Here is a 9864-nt window from a genome sequence, read left to right on the forward strand (position 1 = left end):
TCCACGAGACCTGCGACTTGAGTTTCATGGAGAACGGCCTTTGAGTTCCACTTTTGTGGAAATACGGCTAAAACCAGCGGTTGAAACCGTCGTAAGAAACTACAATGGCATGGCCGCTCTCAGGTTTCTCTCTGCGTACACTATAGCTATTGCAATAGAATACTATATCAATAGAAAGAAACAGCAGATATATTTCTGTTCTTTTTTACCGCCCGTAACGGCCAAAGCGTGAGCGTACACGTATACAGCTGTTCGCTTGTGTGCGTATCCCCTTCCACTTACTGCCAGAGTTGCAAGATCGAGCCGGGAGCAACGAGAGCATCGAAGCGGTGGAGGCACACACACAAGCGAGAACTGCCGTCCGTGTGCGCTCGGCTGTTCGACTCGTGGAAGAGTACAGACATACTATGTTTCGTTTCTTTCCCACCAAGCCGGCCACAAGGCGAAGCACGTTACCGACGTTGCGCACTGTTCTTGCGTATGACAGGTAATTATGCAGTTTAGCAACTTTTCTCAATTTTGGCTAATTTAACTCGGTTTTTTTTAAAAAACGCTTTATTTTGTCAGTCTAATGAGGAATCAATCGGGGGAGCTTGCAAAAATTATGTACTTTCTTCTTCTTTTAAAAAAACGTAAAACTCGAAAAATCTGAAACAAACACAAGTTCAGATCAATTGTTGCACAAAATTATTTTTTATTAATGTTCGCGTTGTACCTAAGAGTTTAGGTTAGGGTTAGGTTAGGTTTTGTAGGGAGGGTGCAGAGGGGCGCAGCCCCCCTGCCTATGCGCTTACGACGGTAATTGGCAAATTCCGTCCAATTCCATTAGTGCACGCGAATAGGCGAATAGGTGAAGGAGAAGTTTCGCCCCACCCTCTCGCCGTCTATACGTGTGCGATAATATGTGATACAACCAAAATATTTACTTCCGAAATCGACACAATAGTGAAAAACAAGAATTCAATTCTAAAACTTCTTTCAAATTTTGTCTTCTACAACATATTAAAAAATCATTGAGATCGGGAGACTCGTTACATATAATTAAGAAGATTTTCCGAGTTTCACTTTTTTTTTAAAAAAAAAGGGGAGGTACATAATTTTTCTGAGCTCCCGCGACTGATTCCTCATTAGACTGACAAAATAAAGCGTTCTTTAAAAAAAAACCGAGTTAAAATAGCCAAAATTGAGAAAAGTTGCTAAACTGCATAATTACCCTATTCTCAATGATTTTATGTATTTTTTACAAAAATAAGTCTCGAAAAAGTGTTACGAGATATTGAGTGCGTTCAGACAACTCAACGGTTGAGAGATCATCACTTATGATAGAATTATTCTTCAAAATCTGCTGCGGTTCCAAAAGTATGATCCAATCAGAAGTGATTATCTCTCAACCGTTGTGCAACTGTTGAGTTGTCTGAACGCACTCATTGTCATACGCAAGAACAGCGCGCAACGTCGGTAACGTGCCTCGCCTTGTGGCCGGTTTGGTAGGAAAGAGATGAAACATAGGTTGCTTTCCTTTTAGGAGACACAGTCGACACAAGTCGACACAAAAGTCATTCTGTCTTNGTTCAGTATTCAGTGAGAAACAAAGACAGAATAACTCTTGTGTCGACTTGTGTCACCTGTGTCTCCTAAAAGGAAAGCAGCCATAGTATGTCTGCATTCTTTCACGAGCCAAACAGCCAAGCGCACACGGACGGCAGTTTTCGCTTGTGTGCGTGCCCTCACCGCTTCGATGCTCTCGTTGCTCCCGGCTCGATTTTGCAACTCTGCTTGCTGCAGCATGTGTAAGAAACTCGAAAACCTTTGATACAAAGGTTATCAATGGATCAATGTTATCTGGCCAAAAGTAGCCAGAAAAACCAGATTTGAGAGAAATCGTTCTCAAAACCAATATTTACACAGACAGAAAAGCTTCTTTAAATTTAATTATCCGATTTATTTAACTCATATTTGTTGCATTCAAACAATATAATTTGATGCCAAACAACAATCTTGTTGAATGAAAATTGTATTGTTATATTAAAAGAAATCATATTATTTGACGGAAACAATACAAATGTTTAACCTTTTCGCTTCGGGACTGGTCCATATATGGACCAGCAAGAAAAGCGAACGTAATAGATGTTTATAAGGTCAATTTAATGCACTAAATTTAGGAAAAAATTGAAAGAAATCCTGGTTACTTCTTTGACCTTCAAAATTAACTTTGAAGGGGGGGAGGGTAGCAGGTTATTATTAACTTTTTCAGCTAAAATGCGAGGTCAATTTTAAAGGAAAAATCCCCAGAGCGAAAAGGTTAAAATAATTTATTTCTACACAATAATATTTTATTTAGTTTTATTAAGCATTATATAAAGAAAAAAACATTTTTTAACATAAATGTAACATAAAATATGTTTGATTTAAATATAGCATTGTTTGAGATAAAAAATTTCGCGTTGTAAAAATGTTCTTTAAATTACAATATAAGAATAATAAATAATTAATAATAAGAGAGAAATATATATTTTTATCCATTGTTGCAGATATATTGCACTGCAATATTTTTAATAAAATAATAATTTAAAGAAATAATAAATGAAATGTGTATATATATATATAATAAAAAATAAGTAGATAAAAATAATCGCATTTCAAATCCCGCTATCACCTTAGAATTCTTTCAGGTCCGGTCTCTTTTAATGGAATTCATCAGTTGATTGGCAAGCTGAATCGGACCTACAAAGATTAATTCGAGTGAAATCTCGAAGCTGTGTGAGGCCACTAGCCGCGAAAAATTTTTTAATTAAAGTTTCAGATTTATTTACCAAAATACTTTGTTTGAAAGTCAAACAATCGGAATGTTTAGTTCAAAAATAAGGTTGTTTAGACTATTCCAATAAAATAACTTGTTTGGATTTAACAAAATTTTTAAATCTAAAGAAACCTTTCTCTTTGTGTATGAGCGTTTTGTCGAAATTCGTTAAAAATTTTGGAAGAGTCAGTAAAAAGTTCATAAAAGTTCATAAGGAAATTACAACACTACAGCGTTTGAAAGACGTTTGTATAATGCGTTTCTGAAAGTTTGCATAGTGTTTTCGTCAAACGTGAGACAAAACAAAATAGTTTGTTAAGTTAAATAAATCTAAAAATTCAATAAAAGAATTTTACGCGGCTTGCGTCTTCACGCAGCTACGAGATTTCACTTGAATTAATCTTTGGAAGCTTGATTCAGCTCGCCGATCAACCGGTAAATTTCATTGAAAGAAACCGAACCTGAAAAAAATCCTAAGATAACAGCGGGATTTGAACTCGAAAACCTCCATATTCGCAGAACCTGCACTCATAATCAATCTGCGAGATTACTTGTTCCTTACTAAAATGTAATTATTTTTATGTACTTATTCTCAAGCTATCCTATACAGTTCATTTATTATTTCTTTAAAGTATTATTTTATTAAAAATATTGCAGTGCAATGTGCTTGCAATGGATAAAAATATTTCTCTTATTATTATTAAATATGATTTAAAGTACATTTTTACAACGCGACCACATTTTTGGTCTCAAACAATACTATAATTAAATCAAATATATTTTATGATACATTTATGTTAAAAAATGGTTTTTTTTCTTTATATAATTCTTAATGAAACTAAATAAAATATTATTTTGTTGAAATAAATTATTTCAAACATTTATATTATTTCTGTCAAATAATATGACTCTTATTATAACGTAACAATACAAAGTTTCATTCAACAAAATTGTTGTTTGATATAAAATTATGTTGTTTGAATGCAACAAATATGAGTCAAACCAATCGGATTATTAAATTTAAAAAAACCGTTCTCTCTGTGTATGGACTTGTAAGTGTTTGAAAGTGTTAAATAATTGTTAATCTGGACCTCAATTCTTAAATTTATACAACAATTTTTTGTTGTATAAATTTAAGAATTGAGGTCTAGATTACATTTTTTTGCAAAAGTGACACTACGCAATTACTGACTGATATATATTTTTAAATTTAAAAATATATACTAATTAGTAATTATATGAAATAATATAACATATGAAATATAATATATATTAAATTACATAAAGCTATCAGATAAAATTAATCTCAAGATACTTAAATAATTTAATATATTAAATATATGTAATATATATAAATAGTCTTCTTATTCTTACAATAAACTAAGTTATAATAAATTAATCGATTTTTTATGTGTAATTTTTAATATTTTTTATTGCTTACTCATAAAAACATTTACTAACCGTTTGAAAAGTCTGCCAGCAAACTCTTTGTACGAAAATTTATCAGTATTTACTGAGCGTTTTGTGAAAAGCGTTACCTTAGCCCTGTATATATTGTAAGATTTTCAATAAAGTTTTCTGTGAAACACACCAATAGGTTTCAATTCAACGTAGAGTTCGGCAATGAATCTCGACCTTCTTGTGATCACGCGTATCTCACGCCGATGCTTGATGTTTTCCATACGCATCAGCTGTTTGAATGTTTGAATCTTGGATCAAAACAAACTAGTCTTCAATATTATTAACAAAGAAAGTTTATTACTAAACCACCGATATACATTTAGAAAAACGCACTTTAATAAGCATCCGGCAATAAATCGGCTTCACGGCAAAATCTTCGAAAAACGTTCGATACGACAGCGGCACGACAATAACACGACTCTTATTCCCACGTCCGACCGGTTTGCCTTATCGTTTAAGAGTAACGATACGTGAGAATAACCGGCGGTAATTCTCCGGTAGAGAAAATTCTGGACTTTTCCCGATTCTTCTTTATTACCACGTGCCTTCCGGCAACTACGTGGTTCTTCTACGCTCGTTATATGAGATCGTCGCGTCGATCGCCGTCGCCCGGAAAGTAGCGCCGCCGTTACCTAAGCGCAGGCATGCCAATCTTAAAATCTCTAGTGGCGCCGCCGCTCTGCCGATATCTTACAATATATACAGTGTCTGAAAAATTTTGACACAGCCGAAGTATGAAAATAGATTGAGTCAACCTGAATAGAAAAGTATGTATATACAAGGTGTTTGAAATTTTTTGACACAGTCGAAGTATGGAGATAGATTGAGTGAAACTGAATAGAAAAGTTATTTGCCATTTTGCAAAATTCGCAATAATTAATGAGATGTACTTTAATAAATATGAACCAATGAGCGCGTGGAAAGCGATAGTCCTCTTCTGTAGCAGAGTTGCAAACTCTGGCTGGCTCGCTTGTTTACTCCGTCTCTCGTTGCTAAGGGCGATGTCCCATTGAGCGGAAATCTATAGCGGAACGGAATATGCGGAACCAGCTCGACCAATCGTAACCACAGAAAAAGCGAAGGAAAGAAAACGGAATAGCTATGATTGGTAGAGCTGGTTCCGCACATTCCGTTCCGCTATATATTTCCGCTCAATGGGACATCGCCCTAAGACATTGCATAATGTAAGCCATCTTTTTTATTACATCATGCGATGTCTTAGCAACGAGAGGCCATATATATAATACTCCTATATTGCTAGTCGCGTATCTTCGCAATGAGAGGCACGAGGCCCGAGAAAGAGAGACGCACGAAGTCCAAATATGGACATAGATAGTCGAGCGTCATTATGCGCAGGCGCGTCTTCTAAGCAAGTGCGAGCGAGACAAAGCATTGGAAAGTGAGAGAAAGAACGCGAGAAAGAGAAATGCGCAAGCGTGCTTGAATGTTCACCACATGCGCACAAAGCAGCTGGACCTTGCGCGAGAGAGAGGCTACTATATTGTCTGCACCGTAACATTTGGGCTTCAGGTCGGCACCGTACTAGCAATATAGGAGTATTATATATATGCGAGAGGCGGAGTAAACAAGCGAGCGCGGCGTATGACTCGGCGGATCTTGCGGTCAGCTAATATCAGAGAGAAACCTGAGAGCGGCCATCCTAATGTAATTTTTTACGACAGTTTCAGCCGCTGGTTTTAGCCGTATTTCCACAAAAGTGGAACTCAAAGGCCGTTCTACATTAAACGCAAGTAGCAGATCTCGTGGAATTGACCAATTGCAGAGTCAAATCAGCCAATCGACCAACGTGATTGATCAGTTCCACGAGACCTGTGACTTGCGTTTAATGTAGAACGGCCTTTGAGTTCCACTTTTGTGGAAATACGGCTAAAACCAGCGGCTGAAACCGTCGTAAAAAATTACTATAGGATGGCCGCTCTCAGGTTTCTCTCTGCTGGGAGTATACAATACGTAGCTCTGTGCGCATCCCCTCCACGTGTTATTGCATGCCGGGAACTGGTATGATATCGGCCCACTGGTATGATTCGGTTATTAGTGGCAGTACTGAAAAATCTATAGTATACGTGACAGAAATCTATAGATTTTTAATACTGCCAGTAAAAAATGAACGCAGCCATCAAATTTCTGTTTGCTAAAATACTCATTTTTATACTTATGTGTGCGCTTATCATATTTTTACATTTAAGTAAATATTGTGATTTCTTTTTAAGAAGAAATTTTATTTATGTTTATGATTCTCAAGTTTATCGTCTTTTTACTTTTAAAAATACTGTAGGCGTGTGGGTAAAAATTATCTATATATGTATATATATCACATCATGGAGCGGTTTACTTGAGGGCAATTAAATATCACTCATTGTTGCACTTAATAATNAACGTATATAAATTTATTATTCTCAACACAAGAAAAAACTCAGTCGTTACGTAGTCAAGTCTTCGACCGATCTCCTCAACGGTCTCTTAACAACTCTCGTTGCGTAATCGGCAAGTATACCCAAAATCATGCACGATACAATAACATGTGTTCCTAAAGATGGCGCGATACGACCTTTTTCAAGGTAATTACAATAATAAACAGACGAAAGCATTAGCTACAAGGCAATACATATCAAGCCATTCGACAAAGTCGAAATATTTAAACAGAATTCTCTTTCAGGCGCTTACAATACTGTGATTTACTTTTGAGAAGGTACTCATTTTTGTCATTCTCAAGTTTATCATATCTTTACTTTTAAGAATACTGTGATTTACTTTTAAAAAGATACTCTGTTATAGAATAAAAATCTATAATATCTATAATACATAATGTATACATAACATACTTGTACATGATATCTAAAAGAGAAATATATACATCCCACATAGCACGTAATATTACTGCAATATCACAGTAAAATTGCAATATATCAGTAATATTAGATATTATAATATAATATTACAATAATATTATTGACATATTACATTTACATATAATAATGAAATATTACGGTAATATTGTATTGCATTTCAAGTAGCAATATTATATATATCAAATGNTTTTATTATGTCTTCTAAACGTTAGAGATGTTATTTAACGTGATTTACCATTTGGCACGTTGCATACATTGCATTGGACTACTCAGTAAAAAATTTTCCATGTATAAAATTGTATGGACATATTCGGTATATAAATTTGCATAATTTTAGATATAATAAGTTTAATTTGTGTATAAGTATATATGATTATATATCAAAAAGTTTTTAAAAATATAGTAAAAATATAGTTTTATACAATTTTTTTGGTATCTAATATGATACTAATAGAGTTATTTTGTAATTTGATATGGAATATCTCTGAAGCCATTCTCTTAAAAAAAGAAATTCTCCGTGTATAAAATTGTATGGACATATTCGGCATATAAAATTTGAGATGTATTTCCGAATAATTTCTTGTCCCAATCAATCTGAAATTTTGCACAAAAATAGTGTTTGATGGGACAAACAAAACGAGCATAGTCCCAACTTCGAGAAATAAAAAACATATTTTTAAAAAATATAAAAACTATATCGACTAAAATCGATTTTAGATGTATTTCTTATTTAAAACCTCGCTTCTCGTAGAAAGTGTATGCGTGGAAACAGTGCGTTCCGCCTCCCTACGGGGGGGCTCCACCATTCGAAAATCTAACCTAACCCACACACATACATAGGTTTGGATTGAACCTCGCTTTGCGTTGGTAGTTACTTTCCATATAAAACGAGGTTCAATCCAAACCTATGTATGTGTCTAAAATCGATTCTATATGTGGTAAGTTTTTAAAAACTTAAAAAATTAAAAAAAGTAAGTTCTTATGTTTATGTTGTAAGTGTGTAGGCAAAGGTGGGGCTGCGTAGGGGGGGCTGCGTAGGGGGGGCTGCGCAGGGGGGGCTGCGCTCCACAAAGAGGGCTACGCCCCCTGCGAAGGGAGGGGCTTTCCCCTCCCCTCGCACCCCCCCGGGTAAAAATATAAAAACTAAATTGAGGTTTTTAATTTGTACATTTTTATATTTCTTTTGTGATTTTTATTTTTTAACTGTTTTTGTATTTACAATATTTTAAATATTTTAATAAGTGCTTAAAAAAATCTTTTAGCTAACAGGATAAATAATGCAAATTGATCTTATTAATTCACTGAACAGGTCCAAATTATTTTTTTTTTGCTTCACGCCGCCACAAATATTCACAAAGATGATAATCTAAATGTTCACTTCGAACACCACCTCTTTGAAGTCTCAGTCTTAGTGGCCTCTGTTGTGATTCTATTGCTTGAGTATTAGCTCCTGTCTCAGCATTAACAAATTCAAGTGAATGATTTACCGAAAGATGTTCATACCCTTCTTCTCCAAGGCAGTCATAAGCTTTTCAGCAATCCGAATATATTTTTGATCCAGCCTTAATATGTTTTTTGATAATGGGAATAAGAGTTTCTCGATCTCGCCGATTTTGAGGGCAAATTTCAAGACGCAGAGCACCAGTTGCAATATCAATGGCACCAAAAATCCAATTACCTTCTACAACTCGGCCACGTTCATATTTTCTTTTACCAAATTTCATTTCATCAATTTCAACTATTCTTCCAGGTCCACCAATGGGTCTTTCATTGTTAGCCACACGATCGATAGTCAGCATACAGACCTTTTTACAGTATGAATATATATCCGCAATAGACTCTGGAGACACTTTTAAACGGCCAATATTTTTTATTTCATTTTTGACATCTTCGTATTTAAAACCTTTAGCGAAGTAATAAGTAATACGAAGAACATCTTCCATAGTCAAATTGTGAAATTCAAACCATGTTTTTTCCGCCATAGTTCGCTCTACGCCATGTTTTTGACACCGCCATCGCTTTCCAATGCAAGTGATATAACTTCGGTAAGAGCGGGAAGTATTAGACATCTTTATTAAATGTTTTCCATTTTTAGGACATTTGCGTTTGGATGGTAAAAGTCCAATACTCTGACACCACGCAACACACATTTCTCGAGAAGATAAAACTTCTCGGACAAGTCTTTCAATATTCCAATTCCCATTAAGAGGATTATGTAAGGCCAAAGCCATTTTTATTAATTAAACTTAATTTAAAATAATCGACGAATAAACTTAGCGCGGAAAGTCGCAATGTATAAAGAAATACTTATAGATTTAGTTTTGCATCCGGTAGATAGAAAATAAATCTTGCTTTGTAAAGTTGTAAACTTATATGCAACTTCACTTTGCATTAGAAAAGCTGCGTTCCAATATTCACTTCCAGTACTAGAAATCTATAGCACATGTGACGTAAAGTATAGATTTTTAGTACTGACAGTGAATATATATAATCTGGAACGCAGCTAGAGTANATATATAGAGATAGTGGCGCCACCTCGATAGACACCTTGCAGGGAGGCTCCACTATCAAAAACGCTAATTTTCCAAAGAATCACACGATAGACAGTAGATCATGCCTTCTGCAAAAAATGAATTTGTAACTTTTCGTGCAAAGCATGCACTACTCTCATCACCCGCTACTTTAAAATCCTTTTCAGTGAGTACAACTATCATATATAATATTTTTATTATG

At 34.9% G+C, this 9864-nt stretch overlaps 1 protein-coding gene across 4 annotated transcripts in view; it reads right to left on the reverse strand.

The window, feature by feature from the left end:
- The window catches only part of LOC109861317, a 13570-nt gene extending 8771 nt beyond the window's left edge, over nt 1-4799 (reverse strand). The window contains exons 1-2 of one of the 4 annotated variants that reach the window (XM_020440904.1): nt 4595-4799; nt 4262-4509 (exon numbers count right to left, since the gene is read on the reverse strand). The gene's annotated coding sequence lies outside the window, so the exon portion shown is untranslated. Of the gene's footprint in view, nt 1-4261 lie in introns of all 4 variants that reach the window. The other 3 variants (XM_020440905.1, XM_020440903.1, XM_020440902.1) reach the window with 3 other exon arrangements.
- Between the last annotated feature and the right edge of the window lie 5065 nt (nt 4800-9864).

This window comes from Pseudomyrmex gracilis, unplaced genomic scaffold (assembly GCF_002006095.1).
Source record: "Pseudomyrmex gracilis isolate BER0280 unplaced genomic scaffold, ASM200609v1 scaffold_685, whole genome shotgun sequence".
In the NCBI taxonomy this organism is placed as follows: Eukaryota; Metazoa; Arthropoda; class Insecta; order Hymenoptera; family Formicidae; genus Pseudomyrmex; species Pseudomyrmex gracilis.